Source organism: Lepus europaeus, chromosome 14, assembly GCF_033115175.1.
Source record: "Lepus europaeus isolate LE1 chromosome 14, mLepTim1.pri, whole genome shotgun sequence".
NCBI lineage: Eukaryota > Metazoa > Chordata > Mammalia > Lagomorpha > Leporidae > Lepus > Lepus europaeus.
This window is the reverse complement of record NC_084840.1, coordinates 40,868,360-40,892,391: the sequence shown is the minus strand read 5'-3', so window position 1 is coordinate 40,892,391 and position 24,032 is coordinate 40,868,360. Positions and strand designations below refer to the sequence as shown.

General features: G+C 45.8%; 1 protein-coding gene and 1 long non-coding RNA gene across 3 annotated transcripts in view; one reads left to right on the top strand and one right to left on the bottom strand.

The window, feature by feature from the left end:
- The window catches only part of FAM171A1 (family with sequence similarity 171 member A1), a 139,209-nt gene that overhangs the window by 32,102 nt on the left and 83,075 nt on the right, over positions 1-24,032 (top strand). The gene's annotated exons all lie outside the window — the stretch shown is intronic.
- On the bottom strand, positions 12,807-23,511 carry LOC133773837 (uncharacterized). Its single transcript, XR_009867973.1, has 3 exons — positions 23,444-23,511; positions 13,480-13,693; positions 12,807-13,080 (listed from the first exon to the last, which is right to left on the bottom strand). It is a non-coding gene; the product is annotated as an uncharacterized LOC133773837 (long non-coding RNA).

The following is a 24,032-nucleotide window of genomic DNA, read 5'->3' as shown; positions in this document are numbered from 1 at the left end:
TCAAGGTAATATCATGGACACAGCTTTGATACTGTGTTGAGTGATCCAGGATTTCATAGCTCATCAATAACATTCTTTACAAAAAAAGATTTATTTATTTATTTGAAAGGCAGAATGACAGAGAGAGAGAGAGGGAGTAACAGAGTCTCCATTCAGTGGTTCAATCCCACAGTGCCCACAACAACTGGGTCTGGGCTGGCTGAAGCCAGGAGCCTGGAACTCTTCCTGGGTCTTCCGTGTGGGTGTCAAGAACCCAAGTATTTAGGCCATCATCTGCTGCCTCCCAGGCACATTATCAGTAAGCTGGATTAGACGCATTGATAGCTGGGATATGGGCATCCCAAGCAGGCACTCTGATATGGGCACCACAACACCCACTCCACCATGGTGTACTGGAGGCTCTGCAAGGTGCCACCTTCAAGACGTGACCTTTGTTAAACCAGGGTTTCCCAAATGTGTTTGTGCACAGCTTTCCCCAATTCCTGCAGCTGTTGATGTCCTGTGAATACAGTTTGGAAAACACTGTTCTGAGGATTGGAAATCTTTTCTTTGCCTTTTGTAAATGTACAAGGGCACTTTGAAAAGTTTATGGAAAATGGATTTAAAAGGAAAGTGTATTTTGACACACAATGCTTTTGAAATCCATGCATGTGAGGAGTCTTCAAAAGGTTCATGGAAACTGCATATTATAAAATAAAAACTATATGTGGATTTTATAATTTTTTTGCATCAAAATATCTCAATTCCATTTTTTTCTTAAAGAATCTTTCAAAGCATCCTGTATCTGAATAGTTTGTAAATGCACTAGTCCTTTGGGTTAATTTTAGTTAACTATTCCTACAGATTATAAACGAAAGTAAGGTTAATAACATTAGTTGTTAACCACCAAATGTTTTATTCATTGACGTTTTTATAAATCAGTTACTCTCACATTCTTGATTCCTAGATGAGCCTAGGGTACAGGGGTGTTTACAGGGCAGTTGATAGCATTCAACATAACGATGGTGTCTCCTCTTTAATTATAGAACCAAGCCGAAAAATTGAAGGTGTGAGAATTTTTCTTTTCTCACCACAAGTGGGTACTTGAGCCTAGAGAAAATAACTTACTGCATTAAAGGCACTATTCAAAGGGCTATGTAAAGAGAAACCTTAGCCTTGGCTATGGCCAGAATAATGGAGCTGTGACACCTGCGTGAGTTCATTTGTGTGCCTGGGTTTGTGTTTGTGTTTGGGAACACACTGGAAAGTCAGGAGCTATAGACCAGGGAGGGGGAGCTAATTGAGATCAGAGGTTTTGGATATTCAGGAGGCAAAATTGAGAGCCTCAGCTGGTGATTGTGGTAGGAAGGCCAATGATGAAACCTTGAGCTGTGAGGGTGACGCCCCAGTAAGCAGGGACATGGTGACCAGGATGGGCTGAGAAGCTGTGTGAGGAGAAAGGAAGACATTGTTAGCATGCAGCACTGAGCAGACAGCTCTCACAGGAGCTGAGGATGGGGTTTGGAACTATGAGGATAGCGGCTGTGGACTGCCAGGAGACTTGAAGGATGTGTCGTGCTGACATCATGAGATTGTCTGGTGATAAAACGGAAAGGATTGCACAGCAGTGAGCTCTTTGTCCAGCTCTGTGTTAGACCAAGTCAGGGGAGTGAAGTCAGTTTGCCTGGAAAAATCCCTTTATGGATTCTGTTCACTTCCTCCCATAATCATAAGATTGCAGAGTGATTCCAAACTTGTTTTTCCTTCCCATACCCAGAGAGACTATTTTGCTCCCAGCCCACCCATTCCTCAGAACAACAGTGGAACAGGCTGAGGAGGAAAGAAAACACGGGACCCAATCGCTGAGCACAACAGAGCAGTGCAGCGTGTTCTTGGCACTTGGTTTGTACTAGAAATGCTGCATTTATGAATGAGTGAGTTCTGGTGAGTTCTGCCCATCACATGCAGACTTTGTATGTGTATGTATGCATTTTTACATGTATAAATTTTCACATGCATTTATGTATTTTTACAAATGAAAGCATTTCTCGAGCTGCCCCACTTCAGAATCTGTTCTTCCGTGAAAAAAGTAGCCCCATCCCCACACTGGAGCCCACCAGCATTGAGAAGCACATGGGCTCATGAGTTTAAAAAGACAAACCACTGGACGTTCCTGAAACGAAATCCCAGGGAAACCAAATAGTCTATCTTGTGTCCTGGTTGCTGCTTGTTATGTCTCTAAAAAGTTCAGCGTAAAATACAAGTAACTCCAAATGTTGGTCCTAGTTTTTGGGTAGTCTGGATAATGCTTAAGCTATTGAATCTTAATTGTATTTTTGTTGATTTATTTGAAAGATACAAGATCAGTTCTGTAATCAGCTGCTACTTTGTAGGGTGCAGTACTCCAAGTACTCACCAAATCCCTGTGCTCTTAGGGAGGAAGAATGGCTGCGAGACCAGGTGTGCAGTTGGAGTGTGTTTTGGGAGCTGGCTTTGAATGCTCAGATGTATTTCAGTTGCCTGGAGAGCCTCTTTCTCAGTCTTGTGCTCTTGCTCATGTCTGAGGAGCACAACTTTGTGTCCAGCGCTGGCCTCATTGCTTCCTGGCCTCGGGAGGCAGGACACCCTCCAGCCCCGGCTGGGAGACACCAGATGGTGTGGCTTAGGTCCCTTGGACTTGGGTGGAAGACCTAGGGCTTCCAACGTAGGCTTCTCTGACTTTTTAATCCTGTGAATGCCAGGAAAGCAGTCAGCTCTTCCTGGACCTCAGTTTCTCCGTTTGTAATCCCTGGTAGCACCTCCCCGTGCTTGGGCTGTTGGTAAGTCCCAGAGAGAGCCTGTGTGTGAAAACATGCTGCAGGGGCTTCAGACACTGGGCTGAGTTGGTCATGGGGGAAGGTTAAGAAAACATTGCCTGTGGGTGGCATTTACATCTGGGCCAGAAAGAATTAACTGGAAAGCTTTTGAGTGGCTATACCGTTCTTGTTTTATTATTGGAGTGATGTTATTAAAAATGACCAGGGGAAGTTTTGTACTCATCCTTGGAACCTGATAGCTGCCAGCCCTCTCCCCTGGACTATCCATGTGGAAGCTTTTCTGCTTTTTTTCCCCTTTTATTCTGGCTTGCCTATTTCATGGCTCCCCAAGAAGCAGCTTCGTTTACCTTTAAAAATATTAGAGGATTATGCTTTTGACAGTATAGTAGAATAATTCAATCTGGAATAGACCGGGGCTTATCATTTGTGCCAACCATTTCTGGGGGAAAAAATGTTTACCAAGAAAATTACTCAGCAAATTGCAGTGCCAACCTGTGCAATGACTTGCTTATCTTAAATGTGTTCTACAACAGAACTTCTTAAGTTAATAAGAAACACAACTCAAAACTGACTTGTTTAACAATAAAGGGAATATTGGTTTATGAATCCAAACTGCCAAAGACTTAATGCTGGCCTCAGGCAAAGCTTGATAGGGATTGGCAGTGTTGTGAGGTTCCTGGTTTCTTTCTCTCTGTCAGCTATCAAATGGTGTTGACCTTACTCTAAGGTTGGCTCTCCTTGTGATCTTAGAATGGCCTCTAGTAGGTCACTGGGCCACTGTATCCCCATTCCCAGCATTCCCTGAAACAGGCATGCCATTTGTTCTCAGTGAATCAGTTTATCATTCCTATTGGATGCCTCCTCTGCCAGACAGGTTATCACAGGTCACCAGAGATCTCTCCACTGACTGTTCATTATGCCTGGTTGGCCAGGGCTCCTTTTGTGAATTGAATTGCTAATTTTTAGTTTGTTAGTATACCTATTTTACATTTATAAATGAATATATATAAATATATATAGTACGTGACTTTTCATATTGTTCTTTATCAGCATTGTGATTCTGAATCTTTTCTCCAGCATCACTGTACCTGAGGGCATCCTTCCCCCTGCAGTCCTGTCAATGACTCACTGTGTTCATGGTTTTTCCTTGTCTATGCTACGTATTTGTTGCATGACCGAGGGTGAGCTGCTTAACCTCTGAGCCACAGGTTTTGATGCAACTTACTGCCTTGATGGGATGGTTGCGAATGTTTACCACAGAGATCTGTTTGTCAAAGGAAGCCCAGTGATGGACATGCAGTTTCTGATCTCTACCCTAATGGAGACAAGATGAAGGGTGGCCAAGTCTGCTGGTGCCCTGAGGATACTTTTATTTGCCAGGTACGAAAACTTGGAGGTAGAGATACTTGCCAAGGCCTGAGCTGTTGCAAAGCAGGGAGCCAAATCCCCTGGTGTTACATAGGAATGAGGCCAGAAGCAGGTGAGGAAATCAGGGAAGCTGATAGAAGAGAAATGACATCAACCATGTACTGCTGCAGCTTTGCAGAGCCCAAGTGCAGGCAGGTTACGTGAAGGCCGTGCATCCCCAGCAGTTCTATAGACAGCGATGTTGCTGTGCCTCAAGGTCTAAGCTCCAAAGCACCTGTCTACCCCTGCTCAGAATGACTGTTCCTGGTGAAACCCAAGAATTCAGTATTTATTTTTTAAAAATCATTTTCTTAAAGGTGGCAAAAGAACCTGGTGGATTTAAGCAGTGAGTCTGTAGTTACATCTGTCTTGGCTAATCTCAGGGAAGTTTCCTAGGTGGGATAAACGGGGTCACCAATTAGATAATCTTTGACACTCCTATAGACGAGTAATCACTGGCATCTAGTGAGTGCTTGGCACTTCCAGGCCCTGTTCTAAGCCTGCTCATTCCCCTGACCCTGTGAGGCATGCAGCCCGGAGAGGATCAGGGTCTTGCTCAAGGTTAGACAGCCGATAAGCAAGCTAGGATTTGAACCCAGGTGGTGCGACTCCAGCGCTATTGACCACCATACTTCACTACCTGCCAGTGATTTGATCTTCCTTAGTTTTTTAATGGGATGTTTGTTCTAAGCCTGAGAACTTACATTAAATTTTGATGGACACTTGAGGGAAGACAGATGCCTGGGCATTCGTTCGCATCTGTTGCCAAATTTTAGTGGCAAAAACCACCACGTGTGGCTGTGTCCTTGCCAAAGAAAGCAAGAATCATAGGAAGCCTTGATCCCACCAGAGGCAGCCATTTGAGACTTATTTTTTAATTACTTACTGAGCCTATTTCAACAAACTCTGAGTAAAATGGGGGTTACCCAGGGGGCAAAGGAAGCAGAAGTCAGTCCTCCAGTGACTCTACAAGTTATTAATAGAACAAAATGTAAGAATCTGAACTTTCCTAACAGATAAATTAGAGGGTAATTAGCTGCAGTGGAAAATGATTCTTTTCTTTTGCTGTTGAACAGCCCATCATTGATTTCCCAACCCCAATCATCCTTGGGGTATTTATAGGGTGATTTGTTGTAGATGTGTTTAATCTGTGCTAGGATGAAGTCAGAAATGTGGTTTAAGAGGAGGCGTCTGGATGGATCATTGCTTAAAAATGAACATGAGATGATAGAATGCTGGGACTGTCGGAGGGATTTCTCTTTCCTTTTGATGACTATCTCGCACCCAGGTCAGCAAACAGCACCTCCAGCTCTCAGTCACATTCAACTTCCTCCGCCTCCATTCTCTTCCTGGCCTGATTGGTCACAGAAGCCAGGCACCGCCATGGAGGAAGGCGAGCATATAACGTGGAGATGTTAAAGAAGAAATGAGATGTACATCCCCGGATGTATGCAGTGTCACAACTGACTGGTGCTGCCACAGAACAAAGGGAGCTGTTGTAAAGCCGTGAGATTCAAGACAATGCTAAAAATGTTTGGGGTAGTGTTGGCCTACACAGAATGGCCCAGAAAGGAGGCAAGGAGAAGATGGAACTTAGGAGGCTGGGAAGGGCAATGGGGTTTGCACAGACAAGAACGAGAAGGGGGACCTGGGGCCAGGGCTCAGCCGTGGGAATGGGCTGGGGAGTTGTGCGAATGGAGCTGGAAGCAGAGGGTTCTGAGAGGGAAGGCGAGCCACACTGGCTAGATCAGAGTGTGCGGAGGCTGCCAGCCACAGGAGGCAGTTGAAGCTCCATGGGGAAGACCAGTGAACTGCCAAGGTCTTTGAGCAGAAAGGGGATGTGAGAAAAATTTCTTGAGAGAAACAAGAGGTCCGTACAGGTTAAGGCAGACAGTTACTCTTAGTTTACTGGTGGTAGTTTAAGCGTCATAAGCCCTCTGAGCTTGCCATATTTACCACATCCCTGTAGGTTCCTGCCCTTGGCTGACTGAATACGTTCCAGCAGGCTCCCCTGGTCCATGAGCAGCACTGCTCTGGAGGAAGGGCTGTGTTCAGAGGATTCGATTTTGTCTCGATTCATGATTGCCTGTTGACCTTACTGGTAATTAGCTTCTCTAACTAAATATTACTTAAAGCATGTAAGTGTGACGAGCAGGTTATCCTTTTGCAAAAATTGAAGAGGGTTTTGGAAATATTCAGTAAGGACCAGCACGCCACCAGGTTTGAGTGGACCCACAGTAGGGAAAAGCTTGACAAGCTAGAAGGGCCCTGTTTCAGACGGCTCTGCAGGTGTCTTTTGAAGTTTTCTGGATGCGTAGGAAAGAGCACCCGGGAAAGAGCACCCGGCAACGGTGTGCAGTGCCTCCTGTGTAGGTTGTACAAGGAAGATGATGCGTAACTCCCCCAGCTGTCAGGGGGAGAGAACGGGAGCGTGGAGCTCGTCTCACCATGTAGTTCTTACCAGGTTATTCCTTTTCATTATCAGTAGACAGATGCATGTTGTGTGCTGTACCTCTAACCTTTCTTAAGACTTGTCGTTTATTTTGTGTTTTCCATTTTGTTCTGAGTCCTCAGATGGAGGGTACAAGTGCTGGGTGCAGGGCATCAGCCCAGATGTTTTAGAAGTGATTAGAAGTGTAAGGGCCTTTGCTTAGGACAGATCCGTGTGCCTGCGATTTGTGATGAAATCCAGGACTAAGTTGTGGCTGCTATCACAACAGCAGGGATATTGATGGGCTGGTTTGGTTTTTTGTTTTTTTTTTTTTTTCCCTCAGCTTTGCATCTATGGTTTTTAATAGACACTGGTGGTTAAGTAGATTTTAAGGTTGCCAATAGGAAACCTCTTACACATTCCTCGGGTAAATGTGTGTAATGTGAGAAAAGCCACCACTGAAAACAAACAGTAAATCTGAGTTGCGTGTGCACGAGGCCAGTGGTTAGCTGCAGTCAATGCCACCAGAAATGCTTCAGTCCAGTCCAGAGGTTACTGACGACGGGAAAACATAGTGAACATTTGGAATATTCACAGTGTGCTAGGCTGTGGGGATAAAATATGTTTGGCTATAGTACATAAAGAGGGTCTCCCCAAAGAGAAAATAGGAGGGGCCTCTGAAATGCTTAGTGTGTGTTGTTGGAGGGTGGAGGTGGGCGTGTGTTGTCCTGAGAAGATCTGTCCAAAGGGGACCTCTCCTCTGCTTCAGTGACTTCAGCTTCTCTGTGGAAGAGATGGAGAAGAGAAGGAAGTCAGGGCTCCCCTGGGCCTGGCACGGGTAGCTGCCCTGCTGTTCAGTTCCTGTCACTCAGAATCAGGCCTCACACATGTTGAACTTTGCATTGCAAATCTCTCCCATTTTGGGGTGGAGGTCATCAGTGCTGAGAAAGTATCTTGTTTGGGTCATTCACCTCATCGTCCACCCACTCCTGGATTTCAAGAATTACAGTTAGAAGTTACAAGATCATCCTCTTGCAAAGTGGGCTCACCACCATCCTGTCTGTTTTTGATGGTTCATGTTGAAATGGCTTATGCTCTGTGTGGACTTTTCATGTAACACTACACGTAGAAGCTTTTCCAGAGAAGCAATTGGCTCTTCCTTTTGAACTGCACCCTGTTTAAGGATTTCTTCTAATTATTATTTGTTGACAGTAGAGTAGGTACTGCATCACCCTGGAACCCTGACACCTCTTTCTTTTCTCCCAACCATGTTGCCTCCCACTTGCTCTAAGTAAAATCATAACACAGAGGTTAGAAGATACCATGGTGCCTTCCACAAAACTCTCCTGATTGCAGAGCTGTGTGCATTGAGCTATTCTAGCCTAGCACCATTAAAATGCCTTTGAATCCTGTAGTTAGTTCTCCTTTTCTAATGCTGAATGGTACACAAAGTAAATTTCTGATTCTAAGTTGGATAGCTCTGCTTCCAGAGAGAGGACTGTCCTGGGCATCTGAAGAGAATGTTGCCGTCTCCAGGAGAGGTGTATTTTCATTGTGTGTGGAGACTTTGGCTTTTTGTTTTTTCTACATCAGTCTCTAAAGCCTGACACAGGTAAGCCCAAGTGCATCCTGGGGACAAGATCTCTATCAAGGCCATAGACAGGTCACCTGATCATAATGACCCCTGTCAGAGGGGCTATTTAGTGGACAGCTTCTTATTGTGTCTTGAGTAGCTATTTTTCATTTTTTTAAAAAAACTTGAAACAGTTACTACTAAACAGTTTTGGTTTTGGTAATAGTGACTCACAGTGCCAGCTGGGGACTAACACGTTTGAATGAGTGCAGTTTGCTACTGGAGACAGCTTGAAGATGGTCAGACGCAGCTCCACCTGTATCCAGCTGAAGCTTAGGTGAGCGGAATAGAAAACGTTAAACTCGTCTCCTTTAAAAATACAGACTAATTTATTTAACATGGATGGAGTGTGATAGAAAAGAATTAAAATAAAGTCATCTTTTTAAATATGCTTAAGATAAATAAGACTAGTTGAGTGTTGGAAAGCGTTCTGGAAAAGGAAACCTGGTAGTGAACCAAACAGAAATCCCTTGGCGGCTGACTCTCCCTCCAGCTGTATTCAGTTATTGAACAGCTGTCAAAGAAAGCAAAGCATTATTTGTCCATTTAGAACAATTTCAGAAAGCTGTTTTTAACCCCCAGTGGTATTTCTGCAGCTTGAAAATCTCTGCAAGGATTTTAAAAGATACAATAACCCCTGCTTCTACCAGGCCTGAGGTTACCACCAGAGCATTGAGACACACAGTTGGTGTTGGGGTGAAAGGCATTACAATCAGTAGAATTTTATTTCCTGCAGAATTTTGTACCACAGCACATGATCATATATGGCTGTCTTGGCCCAGCGTCAGCAACTGTATGTACTGTTTGTCCCTCAGCTTATGGTAAATAATGCAAGATGGAAAACCCGTGGTGTGTGTATTTCTCTCATGACTAACGAGTTGGAAACAACTATCAGGTGAATTCCTGTCCCAAACATTTCGTCTTCTAGAGGGCTGAGTCCGTGTAGTTTTATGAGCTCATCATGATATGAAATACAATCAGTATGGACTTTGTTTTTGACTTGATGCACAAGTCATTTTGGTTTTGAAGCCTAAGTATTTTTCTGTTTTCATTAAAGGGCTTAGGACTTTGGTTTCTGATTTGCACGTATGGAAATTTCAGATTTAGAAAAACTCACAATGTTTTGTGTTTTATTTTTTTCTTTAAAGTTAATGTTTGCTAAAAAACATTTTTATTTTAGTGAAAGTTTTACAACATTGTAAATCCACCATATGACTATGAAAACAGGTCATAATTTTAGTTAAAAAAAAAGTTTTAAAAAAATCTCTTTGGAGGATTCTGAGACTTCTAGCTGAAATTGTGGGTGTCTCATTGAGTGTCTGAGAGATGCCCACTGAGGAATGCGTGTCAGAGGGGAGCGATGGATTGGTTCTCCTTTGTGCTGAACACCGACCTGAGAGCAGAGCTCAGTTCCCACAAGCTCCAGACTCAGAGGTGTGCTTACCTTAGTAAATCATGGCCTAGGTGCTGCTGGAATTTCCGGTCACTCTCATCTCCCTATTAGAAATTTTCCTATACCAAAGCACAGAAACTATCTTATCTCTTATTTAAAACATTTAATACCTGTATTTAGAATATTTCCCCCAAAGTAGCAAACTGGAACAGATACAGAAATTCTTTTATGAGTGGCCTTTTTTTTTTTTTTAACATTTATTTGAAAGAGTTACAGAGAGAGGTAGAGCCAGAGAGAGAGGGGGGGGGGTGGTCTTCCATCTGCTGGTTTACTCCCCAAATGGCTGCAATGGTCAGAGCTGAGCTGATCCAAAGCCAGAAGCCAGGAGCTTCTTCCAGGTCTCCCACATGGGTACAGGGGCCCAAGGACCTGGGCTATCTTCTACTGCTTTCCCAGGCCATAGCAGAGAGCTGGATTGAAAGTGGAACAGCTGGGTTTCAAACCAGAGCCTATATGGGATGCTAGCACTACAGACCAGGGCTTTAACCCACTGCATCACACAGCTAACCTTCTTGAGTCAAACCACAAAATGATCAAATGTAAAATAAACCAACGTGAATGTGACAACAATCCTGGCTTTGAATGCCAAGGTCAATACAAAATCTGCCCACATCACAGCCCCATTATCTTCATGACAACACCTAGTCATTTATGTAGACAAACTGAAAGTTTTATGAATTACCTAAAATCTTCCATACTTCTCAATAATTTGTAGTATATCCACTGTACAAACTTGGTATAACTAGGTAAAACAAGAAGAGTCTCATTGCTTATGTTTAATACTTGTTGTGTAAGATCTGAATGGTCAATCTAATTTTTTTATGTTTTATAGTCTAGAACTGTTGCTCTTAACTCTTAAAAGGGTTAAACGTAAAGAAGAATTTATACAGTGAGCCTCAGAAAGTTCATGGGAAAATGAAATTGAAGATAATGTGACTTTCCATGAACTTTAAAAAAATTTTTTCTAAGATTTTATTTATTCAAGAGGTAGAGTTAGAGAGAAAGATCTTCCATCTGCGGGTTCACTCCCCAAATGGCTGCAACAGCCAGAACTGGACTGATCAGGAACCAGGAGCTTCTTCCAGGTCTCCCACATGGGTTTAGGAGCCCAAGGATTTGGGCCATCTTCTACTGCTTTCCCAGGCCATAGCAGAGAGCTAGGTCAGAAGTGGAGCAGCTGGGACTTGAACCGGCACCCCTATGGTATGCCAGCACTGCTAACAGGGCCTTTGACTGATCTTTAACAGCACTGACCCATTTAGTGGTTTCTAGTTGGGGGAGGAGGAGTGATGTATCCTTTTTCCTTTCTGGTGGACATGGACTTTGTGTTGGGATGAAGAAGGGATAGAAAAGAGACGCAGAGACCCTGTGCCTCCATTCAACAGACGTCAGGCCCACAGCCTTGTTTAGAAACAGATGTGTGAGCTGTACTTCCGGAAGTCTCCGTGTCATCCCGCATCAGTCTTGCTGTGTCAGTTTAGAGGTGGCAGCCTGCATATCGGTGCTCCTGCTCATTCTCTGAACACCTTGATGGCCTCCCTTAGACAGCAGTGGGATGCGAGGGGACGCCATACTGGTGGCCTTGTGGTTGCTCGTGGTATTCCCCCACTCCACACCAAGTCTTCCTAAGTCCCCTGATCAAGAGGTCACTCCTCTACCAGAACACCTCAGAACTACCTTATCTTTGGCTTTAATGAGACAGGTGACATAATTGTGATCCCAAGACAGGGAGGGTCCCTACACTCCTGGCGTCTGGGCTGGGGGGCTGTGCTCCAAGAGCAGCCACACCGTGAGGCCCCTCAGAAGTCTGTGTGAATTAAGGTCTTCACCATAGTTACAAGGATGGGGAAGAAATAAAATAGACTCTAACAGAGGACAGGTAAGATTGCACTGAGAATTCCTGGCCAGCTTGGTGCCAGAACCACTTTCAGTGCTTCCTAGGAGATTTGGCCCGAGATTCTCATCACCTGGAATCCCACTGCCTTACCAACAGCAGATGGTGGTGGCCCTCCTGCTGCCCCAGCCCGGCTCCCTGTCACTGCCATCACGTCTCCATCCCTAGTGAGAACATTGGGCACGGACTCCAGCGGCGGTCTGTCTGTTGCTGACTGGCCTCGTGTCAGATGTGTCTGTATAAAACACCAGCACAAGCACACTTCCTCTTCAGCCAACAGCGTGTGGAAGCGGCTTTGTGCTTGGTGTTAGTACTCACTGGTGCCCGGATAAGTGCAGCCTTTGTCTGTGGCGTTCTAGGCCACAGCTCACTGAAACCCCACCACGCTCAGGGCGCCCACCCGCCTGGCCCGTCCTCAGCCAATGCCTTTCTTCCTGCATGCGCTCTCTCCTGCTTCCTTGACTGGGCAAGGCCTGTGTGTCTCCTACACAGCTGTCAAGCATGTTGTAGTTTTTCCTTAACATCTCCTGAAAGACATGTGCTTGGACAGCTCTCCTACTGGGCACAGGACCTGGCGGACAGGAGCAATAGCAGCTCAAATGCTGGTCTCGTGGTTCGCCCCTGTGTCACTCACACTGCCAGAAGCAAGGGATTTATTTTTTGTCTTTTACACTGTGCCCTCCAATGTGTGAGTCTCGGTGTGGAATAAATGCCTGAGAGAAGAACCGCCTGTGTGACTTGATGGATATTGCTGAGCTGCCCTCTGTGGGAGCTGTGCTAATTTATATTCTCACCAGGAATGAATGGTCGAGTGCCCATTTTGCCACAGTGATGCTGGCACGGTGTATCGTCAAGCTTTTAGATTTTAGATTTTTGCAAGTCAGGTAGAAAATGGTGTCTCCCAAATAGCCTTTTCAATCAGAAACCTTTTTTTTTTTTTTTCCCAGTTCTGCTTGGATCCTCACTCTCTGTTATTGAAAGTTGGAAAAGAAAATTATTGGATCCTAAGGGGTAAAAATACCCCCTTTGAATGGTGATGTCCATCCTACCTCCCATCACTAACTCACCACACCCAATTACCTAGGGTGGGAAACGTCCAGCCCACAGGCCCTAGGAGGCCGTGAAATCATTTAGTCTGCTCTGCCGAGGCAGCCGTGGGTGGGATTAGAAATTCAGTACATCTATAGCAGGCTAATTTGAAGATTTATTCATTTATTTGAAAGTCAGAGTTACAGAGAGAGAGGAAAGACAGAGAGAGAGAGAGAGGTCTTCCATTTGATGGTCTACGCCCCAGATGGCAGCAGTGGCTAGAGCTGTGCTGATCCTAAGCCAGGAGCCAGGAGCTTCTTCTGGGTCTCCCATGCAGGCACTGTGGCCCAAGCACTTGGGCCATCCTCCACTGCTTTCCCAGGCCACAGCAGAGAGCTGGATCGGAAGTGGAGCAGCTGGGCCTTGCAAACTGGAAACCTAAAAGTCCAAAATGGGGAAAGTCATTATGAATATGAATATGAAAGACATAGTATGAGTGACATAGCCATGAGGTGGAATGTTAGGTCATCTTTAACGTGTGGTTTGTGATAGCAGAACTATTTGTATGCTGAATTGTAGTTAAAAATGTAATAGTGTAAGTGTAGTATAATCTTCCTGATATGCAAAGAAAAATTGCAAAAAATAAAAAAGACCCCAACCTAGCAGAAATATGCTAAGATGTTAGACTTAGTGGCCTCTGAGAGGAAGGCTTGCACGTGTGGGGATTTTTCCCCTCTTTTTTCATTCTCTATTAATTTTCTACTTTACCTGGACAACCCCAGGAGAAGAAGGCAAAAAAAAAAAAAAAACAACAACAACAAAAAAAAACCCACTGACCTCCAGCCCCTCCTTGTGGGCAGTGTAAAGGACACTGGGGCATTCCAAGGCCAGGGCATAGGACAGAGGGAGACAGCAGGTGAATCTCAAGGTGGTGAGGGCATGGCTTGCCGTGCAGCACAGGTCTCAGTGATCGTGATCAGTGCATTCTGAGTGTGAGGGGATTTCCTGAGACCACTCTGTGATTCCGTCTGTATTTGCATATATACTCCATCTGTTAAAATAAGGGGTAATGTGATGTTAAAAGGTGATTCCTCCAGCGTTCTGTGTCACCAGCACCCTTTACAATACAGAGATTCAGTCATAGGGAATTGCTTCCACTTCTTGTGTTAGTGATGATAATAACAGCAGACACTTGCGGGAAGCTAGCATGCACCTGGCACAAATCTACCTATTCTGCATGTGTCAAACCATATGATTCACACACAAAGTACACTGTTGTAAATGTTATCACTGGCCCCATTTTGCAGATGGAGGGACTGGGACAAAGAAAGATTATATGACTTGCTCAAGTCACACAGCTTGTCTCCAGAATGAAGTCATTCTAGCTTTCTCTATTAGAAAGAATGATGGATGGATCAGAATAGGTTAGAAGGTAAGGGAAGTTTAGGAGGTAATGGAAATGCCTTATGTCTGTGTTCACCATGCTGGTGGTTACAGGGATGTGCACATTTGTCCGTATTTATACAACTGTATATTTAAGATTTATAGACTTTGTCTAAATTATACTTCAATAAAGTTAGTTTTAAACAATATAAAATATATGAAAGCCTGCAGTATAAAAAAGCCTACAGATCTCATATTTTCCCCCAAGATTTATTTATGTATTTGAAAGGCAAGTAACAGGGAGCGAGACCATCCACTGGTTTAGTCCCCAAATGTATACAACAGCCAGGACTAGGCCAGGCTGAAGCCAGGAGTCAGAAACTCTAGCCAGGTCTCCCATGTGAGTGATGAGAATCCAAGTACTTGGGCCATCATTTGCTACCTCCCAGGTGCATCAGTGGGAAGCTGGATCAGAAGTTCGGAGAAGCCCGGGTCTCAACCTGGTGCTTTGATGCCAGATTCAGCCATCCCAAGTGACAGCTTAACCTGCTGCACCACATCACCTGCTCACGGAGGTCTCATTTTTTAAAAAATACATTTTGTCACCTTGAGGCCTCACTGATACCTAAAGCTTAAAGTATTTGCTGCATTTGTAAACTAAACACTGCTGTGAAGCTAACCGTTTCCTAATATGGCGCTGTCCACTGTGGGAGCCACCAGCCATATGTGGGTATGGACATTAACATTTAAATTATTTAAAATTAAGCTAACCTGGAAGTTGAGCTCCTTGACCACCAGGTACATTCCAAGTGTTCAGCTCAGCAGCTACATGTGAGTAGTGGCCGCCATGCTGGACAGCATAGGAAGAAGCTTTCCATCATCACAGAGAGTTCTGCTGGGCGGATAAGAGAATTCCAAATTCTGTGAAGTAGGTGTCTTTTTCTTTCTTTTTCCAGCTATTGTCAAGCTCTCATTGATGATGAGAGCCTTCAGGCCTCTATTTACAAATGTGCTTTATTTTATTTTATTTGAAAGGAAGGGAGTTAAAGATAGACATCTCAGGGCCAGCACTGTGGCTCAGTTTGTTAATGCCCTGGCCTGCAGTGCCAGCATCCCATACGGGCGTCAGTTCAAATCCGGGCTGCCCCACTTCCAATCCAGCTCCCTGCTAATGCGCCTGGGGAAACAAAGGAGAACGGCCTAAGCACTTGGGGCCCTGCACACAAGTGGGAGACCCGGAAGAAGCTGCTGGATCCTGGCTTTGGATCAACTCAGCTCCAGCCATGTGGCTGTTTGGAGAGGGAACCAGTGGATGCGAGACCTTTCTCTCTGTCTCTACTTTTCTCTATAACTCTTTCAAATAAATAAAAAATATTTAAAAAAAAAAAAAAAAAGACATCTCCCTTCTTGTGGTTCACTCTCCAAATGCTTGCACAGCCAGGGCTGGGCCTGGTCCAAACCAGAATCCACATCTCCCACATAGGTGGCAGGGTCCCAGTCACTCAAACTATCGCCTGCTTCCTCCCAGGGTGTACATTAGCTGAAACTGGATTCAGTCATGGATCTGGGCCTCAGACCCAGACCCTCTGATAAGGGATGGCATTGTCCCAACCAGTGTCTTAACTGCTAAGCCAAACGCCTGCCCCTGGTCTCTGTTTTTATGGCATTGCATGTGGCTTCCTGTTGTGAAGTCCTCTTCCAGGCCTGGGGAGGGGCAGTGATTGGTCCTAGCGACTGCTGCACGATGCAGCTCTTGGCACGGCACCTAGTCATCGAGTTTTGGTGGTGGAGGTGGCTTCCCTGGGCCTGTTCGAGCACAGTGTCAACAGGAAGTACCTGCCTGTGAGTCCAGAATGACCTCCGGAAAGATCCCATGTGTCGTGATGTCTGCCTCTGTGCCCTGGGCGGTGGGACAGGAGCAGTTCCCGCCTGCCCTGAGGGTGGACTCCAGGGCCGCAGTGCTCTGTTCTGGGAGGAAGTGAGTCTTCCTCACTAGGGAGCACACAGGCTTGCTCTTCCCTGACCCCGTGCTCCTGCCACTTTATGTGTTTTGAAGCACGAACAGCTCGGTCCACCATGGGGAGGGCTGTGTTTTTTTTTTTTTTTTTTTACCCTGGGGTGTTTTTTTATCTGTGCACCTGAATCTTCCCTCGGCTGTAGATGAGCTTCATTTTCAAAGACTTGGAAATATGTAAAATCCCAAAAGTGGAAATCTACCAGTGCCCAGGTCTCCTGCATTTTGAAAAGTGGTCAGTTCCTCTTTCTTAGAAGAAAATTGGCTTGTTAAAGTACAGTTAACTGATTTAGAGGTGATCTACAGTTTTATTGTGCATACATTTTCTTTTCTTTTTTTTTTCTTTTTTTTTTCTTTTTTTTTTTTCTTTTTTGACAGGCAGAGTGGACAGTGAGAGAGAGAGACAGAGAGGAAGGTCTTCCTTTGCCATTGGTTCACCCTCCAATGGCTGCCGCAGCCGTGCTGATCCAAAGGCCGTGGCCTGCGCACCGTGCTGATCCAAAGGCAGGAGCCAGGTGCTTCTCCTGGTCTCCCATGGGGTTTAGGGCCCAAGCACTTGGGCCATCCTCCACTGCACTCGCGGGCCACAGCAGAGAGCTGGCCTGGAAAAGGAGCAACCAGGACAGAATCCGGCGCCCCAACCAGGACTAGAACCCGGTATGCCAGCGCTGCAAGGTGGAGGATTAGCTATTGAGCTGCGGCACCAGCTATGGTGTATACATTTTCATGTTCAAATTCTTGCTAGGCTGGGTCTTTAGAAGAGAAGGTAAGTGTTCATTTCTGGCCTCCAAGGCCAGCGTTAAGCGAGTGAGGAGAGAGAAGTTACAGAGGGGAAATGTTAAGTCAGGAAGAGGAAGGTTTGTCTAATATCCAGAGCTGTGCAGCCACAGAACAGGCCAGCTGCTGGTCAGGGTAGAGAACAGGCGGCACTAGAGGTATTCCAGCCGCAAGTGCTGGGCTTCTGCGCCCTGAGGCTGTCAGGCATTCCCTGATTGCCTTCCTCCAGCTGCAGGAAGCAGAGAGGGCTGACTGCTGCAGAGCGCAGTAGCCCCCCTCCCCTTACCCACAGGGGATGCCTTCCAGACTCCCAGTGGGTGTCTGGCACTGGCTGGTGCCCAGCCCCAGAGACAGCAGCGTGGAGGAGGGTGCTCCTACTGCTCAGAGCAGGATGTCCCAAGGGGCTTCCATGGAGGAAGACATGCATTCTAGTCAAGGGCCGTTGGACACCAGCACTCTCTGGAGCTGGTTCCTGGACCAGTGCTTCGTTCCTGGCATGCAGAGCAAGAGCTTAGGCCAGAATGGAAATCAGTGAGTCTGCTTGGTTCATTAGGAGGATCTCGCTCCAAAGTGAAAAACAGCAAAGTGCTGAACTCAGCCCAGTCATTGGTTTGCCTTCTAGTGCCAAACAAAACAAAACAAGTGACAAACAGTTGAGTTTGCTGGTGGGCACTTCTGTGAAGCATTGTCTGAGCACCACTGCCCCACAGGTGAGAAAGGCCAGGGGCAGTCTCTGAGAAGGTGGAGCCCCAGGCCACGTGCATCCCCCAGCCTCCTGCACTGGCTCGCCCAAGCCCCAGCCCACTCTTAGCTTCAGCAGGCACAGCAGTTATCTTGAGGAAGCAGCTCAAAGGCTAAAAAGTCCTGGAAATTACCCCCAGGTACCAGCAGACTTCCTTCCGAGTTTCAGCAGCAAGGTGGCAGTGAGGGCTTTGGGGTGGGGGTGGCATGCCAGCATGAGCGTCACCCACTCCCAACCTAGCTGCTTTGGAAGGTACCAGGGCACTTGCAGCTGTTGCTGGGGTCATAAGTGACACTTACCATGAGGCCCATTACCTGCGTTTTTCATAAACTTTTTGAAGAAGTTCTGCTGTGTGCTTGGGGAGGCTGTCTGATCTCTGATCTGAAGCCTGTTTCTGTAGACATGGGGCCAGTCTCACATCTTTCACAGTGAAAGTGAGCGTGCCTTATAAGCTGTAAAGCAGCACTTGCGTGTCGGAGGATGCCCTTAGCTTCCTCGAAACATCATCAGTAGCTTCCCTGGTCTGGCCTAGTCTAGACTCACATTTTTCTTAGATCGAGCTGTTATCAAAGCCAGAGAGATGGTGGGGAGAACGACCCCATCACGTGTGTGGGAAAGGCTGGGGTTGAGGAGGACTGAGGCTTTGGGGAAGCAGCACTCCTGTTGTCCCCAGGCCTCACGTGCCTCTGTTCAAGGAGGAAGATGTGGAACCTCCTTCCCTAGGCTTGGGAATTTAGTCAGGGAGGAAGAACTCAGTGTCTAGGTTTCAGTCTCAGCTGCCCAGAGCAGCCTACTTAAGGGGAGTCCCCGGATGCATGAAAATGAAGCCACATTAACTGCTCATTGATAATGAAGGGGCACAGATCTGTTTAAAGCCTTTGCATTGGGAAGGCAAAGGTTGCCTCCTGCAGACTGCAGCCTTTCCATCCCATCCCTGACTTTAGTAGCAAGTAGGTCAAAAGTTATTAGAGGGGAATAAGGTTTAATTATTTTTTCCTATATACTCGCCTCATTCCAATTCATTGAAATGTTAAGTGCAGATGGAAATTTCTGCACTGAGAATATACCCATGCTGGCAGAAAGCATGTGTGTGCCCACGTTATGCTTATAAAGAGACAAAGCCTGCTGGGTTTCTCTAAACAGAAGCACTCAGACTGAGTGCACGACAAGTGGCCCGTGTTTTGAAAAGAGGATGTTAAGTCTAAGTGTGTGTTGTTCGGAGGGATGCGGAGCAGCCTGTGGGTGAGCTTATGAGACTGTCACTGCACTGAAAGCAGGGATGAGGCTCAGAACAGATGTGGACTCCTTGCTGCGGCCCTCAGGCCCCTGTGCCCTGGCTGGCCTGGACTGTGCCCCTGCTCCAGACTTCTCTCTCCCCTCTCAAGGGCTCACCTGCTTACGGTCCATCCTGCCATGGAGCTGCCTTCCAGGTGCAGGAAGGAGGAGAGGAAAGGGGGAAGTCTGTGGCATCTCCATCCTTAAATGTTTATACTAGGAGGTTGTGTTTTTTTGTTTTAAAGACAGGCCAGTTGGGAAGAACTATGGTGCAGGGTTATAGCACAGGTTGGGTTGTGGGAGAGGTTATGCCCTGGTGGGCTGCTTCTCTCCGTCAATCCAGGCCAGTCACAGTACTGTGAACTCACTTGTGGGGGCTCAGAGGTGGTCACATGACCAGACCAGCTTGCATCTCAGTTCTGCTCTTTTTGTGGCACTTTAAACCTTTTCCAGCCACCCCTCCCTTTACTATAAACCAAGAAGGTGGCTCGCTCTGCCTATGTCAAGATTACTGTTGAGATCAAATAAGACAACCTGTGTGATGATTATTTGGAAACTGCAATATCATATATATCATATATATATGATTTTTAATAAAATATCATATATATATATGATATATATTGATTTTTTAAATCAGTTTTATGTTCCCCTCACCCACCATATATTCATCCCTCTCCCAGCTGTTTCCACACTGGCCCGTGCAGGCATCTCAACAGAAACTGGAAACTGGACATTCTTTTTGCATATTTAATGGTCTTTCAAGGCCAGCAGCAAAGTTTGACTATCAAGTGACATTGGCTCGTTAAGCCTGCTGCTGTCTTGTGCTGTCAGGTTCTGGGCCCTAAACCCAAAGGTAACTTGGGCTTGTTGCTTAAGAACAAACTTAGTGACCTGCAGAAGTTTAGACCAGAGTTTAGAACATAAAACAGCCTTTGGTGTACTGCTTTCCTCCACACAGCAGCTTTGCCAGTCATGAGGCAAACGGAAAATTTCCTGCTATAACTCGTTAGCGCCACTTTCCTGTGTTTCTGATTAAGGATTTCACATTGTAGGTAAAGAAGACATGGAAAATGTAATTTTTCTTTATGTTCTAAGACAAACCTGTAGAAGTTAGATGTGATTAGATTTGGCACCTCAATTTTTTTTTTTTTTAATTCAAATTCATGTACTATTGGCCAGCACCGCAGCTCACTTGGCTAATCCTCTGCCTGCGGTGCTGGCACCCTGGGTTCTAGTCTAGTCTAGTCTAGTCTAGTTCTAGATGCCGGTTTCTGTCCCTGTTGCTCTTCTTCCAGTGCAGCTCTCTGCTGTGGCCCGGAAAGGCAGTGGAGGATGGCCCAAGTGCTTGGACCCTGTACCCACATGGGAAACCAGGAGGGAGCACCTGGCTCCTGGCTTCGGATCGGCGCAGTGTGCCGGCCGTGGCGGCCATTTAGGAGGTGAACCAACAGAAAAGGAAGACCTTTCTCTCCGTCTTCTCTCTCTTTCACTGTCTAACTCTGCCTGTCAGAAAAAAAAAAAATTCATGTACTATTGATTATCTCATTTTAAATATGGGGACTTGTCAGTCAAGACTGAATACTGAAGTTTGTTTTCAATGGGTTCTAGGCTGTGAATTCTGAAGAGAAGTATGGCTTGTTTGATTATTGGTTATTTCAGTAAAGAGTTGCATTAGAAAATAAGATAAACTAGTACTGCTTGCTCCTAATTTGTGTTATATTCATGCTCAAGTTACTTGTATTCATTAATTTTTCTGCCTACAAATTATATAATAAGAAGAAATAAGAAAATGGGCTATTCAAAGTATAAAGTAAGAAAAAACAAGGAATAGCTTTTTTTAAGTTGGAAAAACTAGCAGTTATTTATGGAAATACCGATCAAAATATATTTTGTCAAGATAACATGTCTGAGCTGTTTGGCATCTGTAAAAGCTTTCTGCTTTTAAAAATCAAATATCAGCAAGTGTTTGTCTATAAGACTTCCTCTTTAGCTCTCCCCCAGCATTTATTTATTTGCACAATGAGGTAGCAATTTTGCTTTCTGGCATTATGCTCGTCGTGTGGGCCCTTTCTAAGTAAATCCTGCAGACTCTGTACACTTAGAAGTACAACACCAGTGCATTGCATTTGAATTATGTGCACAACAGCCACTGTTCTGAAAGATAGTGGTGTGAATGTGGATAGCATGAGAATCACAAAAATGTTTAGTATTGTCTAATAATTAAAATTTTCATTTCTCCACATTGCCTTCATGCTGATAAGTAGGCACTAAGTGTCTACTGGCTGGTCGACTGGAAAGGTGGCATCACCACATTGGAAGACTACAGTCACGTTTGGGTGGTGGTGGGTACTGTTGCTTTGGGGTCATCCTCAATTCCTTTCCTTTCCAACTTCTGAGAAAGTCTCATATTTAATCCCTGTGTATGACCCTGTAGCTTGGCTTGTTAGGTCCCTATATGTATTACACCAAGGTCATGGGTCAGCCCCACACTTGCACGACCCATTTATATGTCATCAAATGACGTCAAGCAAAGGAGTGGAGGTGTAGGGTTTGTGCTGATTCATAATTTCCTGAAAAACAAGTGAAACTATTGTCCCTCTTGAGGGTAGGCCAGTGATGTCATTTTTTACTCTCCTGGGTCACCACATGGAGGCAGAAAATAAGGTTACCCAACAGCATTTGCATAGGATGCTACCTAAATAAAACCCATGCCCCCAAAAGGAGATGCTGCAAAACCCTGGAGAAGGCCCTGAAGCTTAGTCCAGAATTACTGTTTGTTTTTATTTATTCATTTGAGAGGCACATGTACACACACACACAGAGCACACCCATCCACTGGTTCACTTTCTAAATGCCCACAATAGGCAGGGCAGGGTTGGGCAAGGGAGCTGGGACCACCATGCGGGCCCCTGACATGTGTGGCAGAAACCAAATTATTTGAGCCAAAACTGCTGCCTCCCAGGGTGGTGTTTGTTAGCAGAAAGCTGGAGTTGGGACCCAGAAATTGAAACTCAGGCACTCTGAAGGTGGGATGTGGGAATCCTAATTGCTAGGCTAAATGCCTGCTGCCACATCTTTTCAATTTTTCAAATTTTTTTATTTCAGATACATAGAAGGCAACTAAAGGTCTTATTCACTGGTTCTCTCCCTAAAAGCCCTCTGCCCTCATTTATATTTTTGGGTCATCATTAAGAATCTTCACCCTAAATCTGACAGTCTTGATGGTCAACTTCAGAAGGATGTCTAATTCTAAGAAAGTTAAATGTAATTATTCTGAATTGACTGTTGATCACAGAATGATTTAAACAGCTTGCCTCTGCATAACTTTAATATTTTAAAATGACTCTTTCAAATGAGAACCAGCAAATACTTTACCTGTCCTAGCCTCCGTGGAACACCTGAATTTAAGTCCTTTAAAATCTTTTGAATCGAATCATTCTGATAAATGTACTTCTGGGCGTGAAGCTAGAGACCTCCTGGCCCAGCATTTTCACACTGAAATATGCCCGTGATGTATTTATCATTTCTATGTGGATTATACTCTGCTTGGGGGATTCCTTTGCATGTTACTGTGTGCTGTTGGACCTGTCCCTGGTGATGTTTCAAGAGCAGGTCCAGTAAGAACCTCTGCCCAGCCCTGACTCTTCGCCTGGGTTGAGAAGAGGTTAGAAATTCAAGTTCACTTTCCCTCCTGCTTACATCCCTGTTGCTGTGCCCCCAACCATGCTCGTGGGCCAGCAAGCCTCTGTGACTTTGGGCTGCACTTCAGCAGTCACCTCCCAGCTGACCCTTCTGTCCTGTCTGGTCCCCGCTGCTGCAGTCAACCTCACGGATTGTCAGAGGGTTATCCCTCCGCTCCCCTACCCGGAAATCTGGTGATCTCTGGTGTCGAAAGTGGGAGTTATTTTTTTTTTTTCTTCACTTCCCTGATGGATTTGATTATTTTATGGGCATCACAGAGGCTGGAAGAGAACTTAGAGGCTCATCAGCTCTGACCCCGCCCCTTCTGTTGTGCTCCCCTGGCTGGACATTTCCTTGTCTCACTGTGTCATTGTTATCTGTGATCTAGAGTGTGCTGTTTAGTCATGCAGCCTAAACTTTTAGAAGGTTCTTCCTCGCAGCAAGTGTAAGTGCAGTTAGTTCAGTACTGGTGCTTTGTTCATGGCATATCCGTAGCCAGGAAAAGCTTGAGTCAGTGACTGTTTAAAATAGAGGTTTTGAGGGTGGTGTTTAGCCTAGCAGTAAAGAGGCCTGCACCCCACATCATAGTACCTGGCTTCCGTTTCTGGCTCCAGCTCCCAAATCTGGCTTCCCACCAGAGCAGACCCGGGGAGGCAGTGATGATGGCTCAGGCAGTTGAGTTCCTGTAACTCCCTGTGGGAGGACATGGTTGAATTCCTGGTTCCCGCCTTCAGCCCAGCCCAATCCAGCCCTGGTTGTTACAGGCATTTGGATAGTGAGTCAGGGGATGAAATTGCTCTCCTGACTGTCTCTATTTCTCAAATAAATGCAGTTTAAAATAAAACATGGGTTTTGCTATTTGAGCATGGGGTGGCCAGCAGACCAAGAGATAGTTGTCAGTTGAAAAGATAGTTAATTATACTCACAATTCCTGAGGCAGCCCATGCCGCACAGGGCCCCGAGGGAAGCAGCAGGGTTGGTCGGGAGGCCAGGGGAGCTAGGGAGAATGTGGGCGGGAGCCTTTCTGCAGCAGGTTTTGGATTGGCCAGTTCAAATATTTGCCCAAGTTTTAGGGCATGGCAACTGCTCCTTGGTGCCAGGTATCTGGGCCTGGGGTGACTAAGGCAGGGGGACAGTGGTGTGCGTGGAAGATTGTCTAAAGGAGGAAGTTGGACTGTGTGCTCTGGATTGGTTGGGTGTGTTTGAACATCGCCCTCAATGGCAAAAAGTTAGCTAGCCCTGGGAGGGGAAGTTCCTCCAGCATCAGCAAAACTCTGAGATGTCAAAGCCTCAGAAATGCAGTTCACACACCTACTCACCCTTCCAGTCCCGCTGTAGCTACAGGCTAGCTGTGTCACTTTGAATGAAAACCCAACTTCCTCCTCTGGAAATTGAAGGGTTAAAGCTCACAGCACATCCCAGACCCACCCTTTGTTCCTGTGGGGATGAAGCCTCTGACCCAGCCCACAGCTATTTCTTGCTTGTGTTCCAGGGGAAAGGGGCACTGTCAGCCCC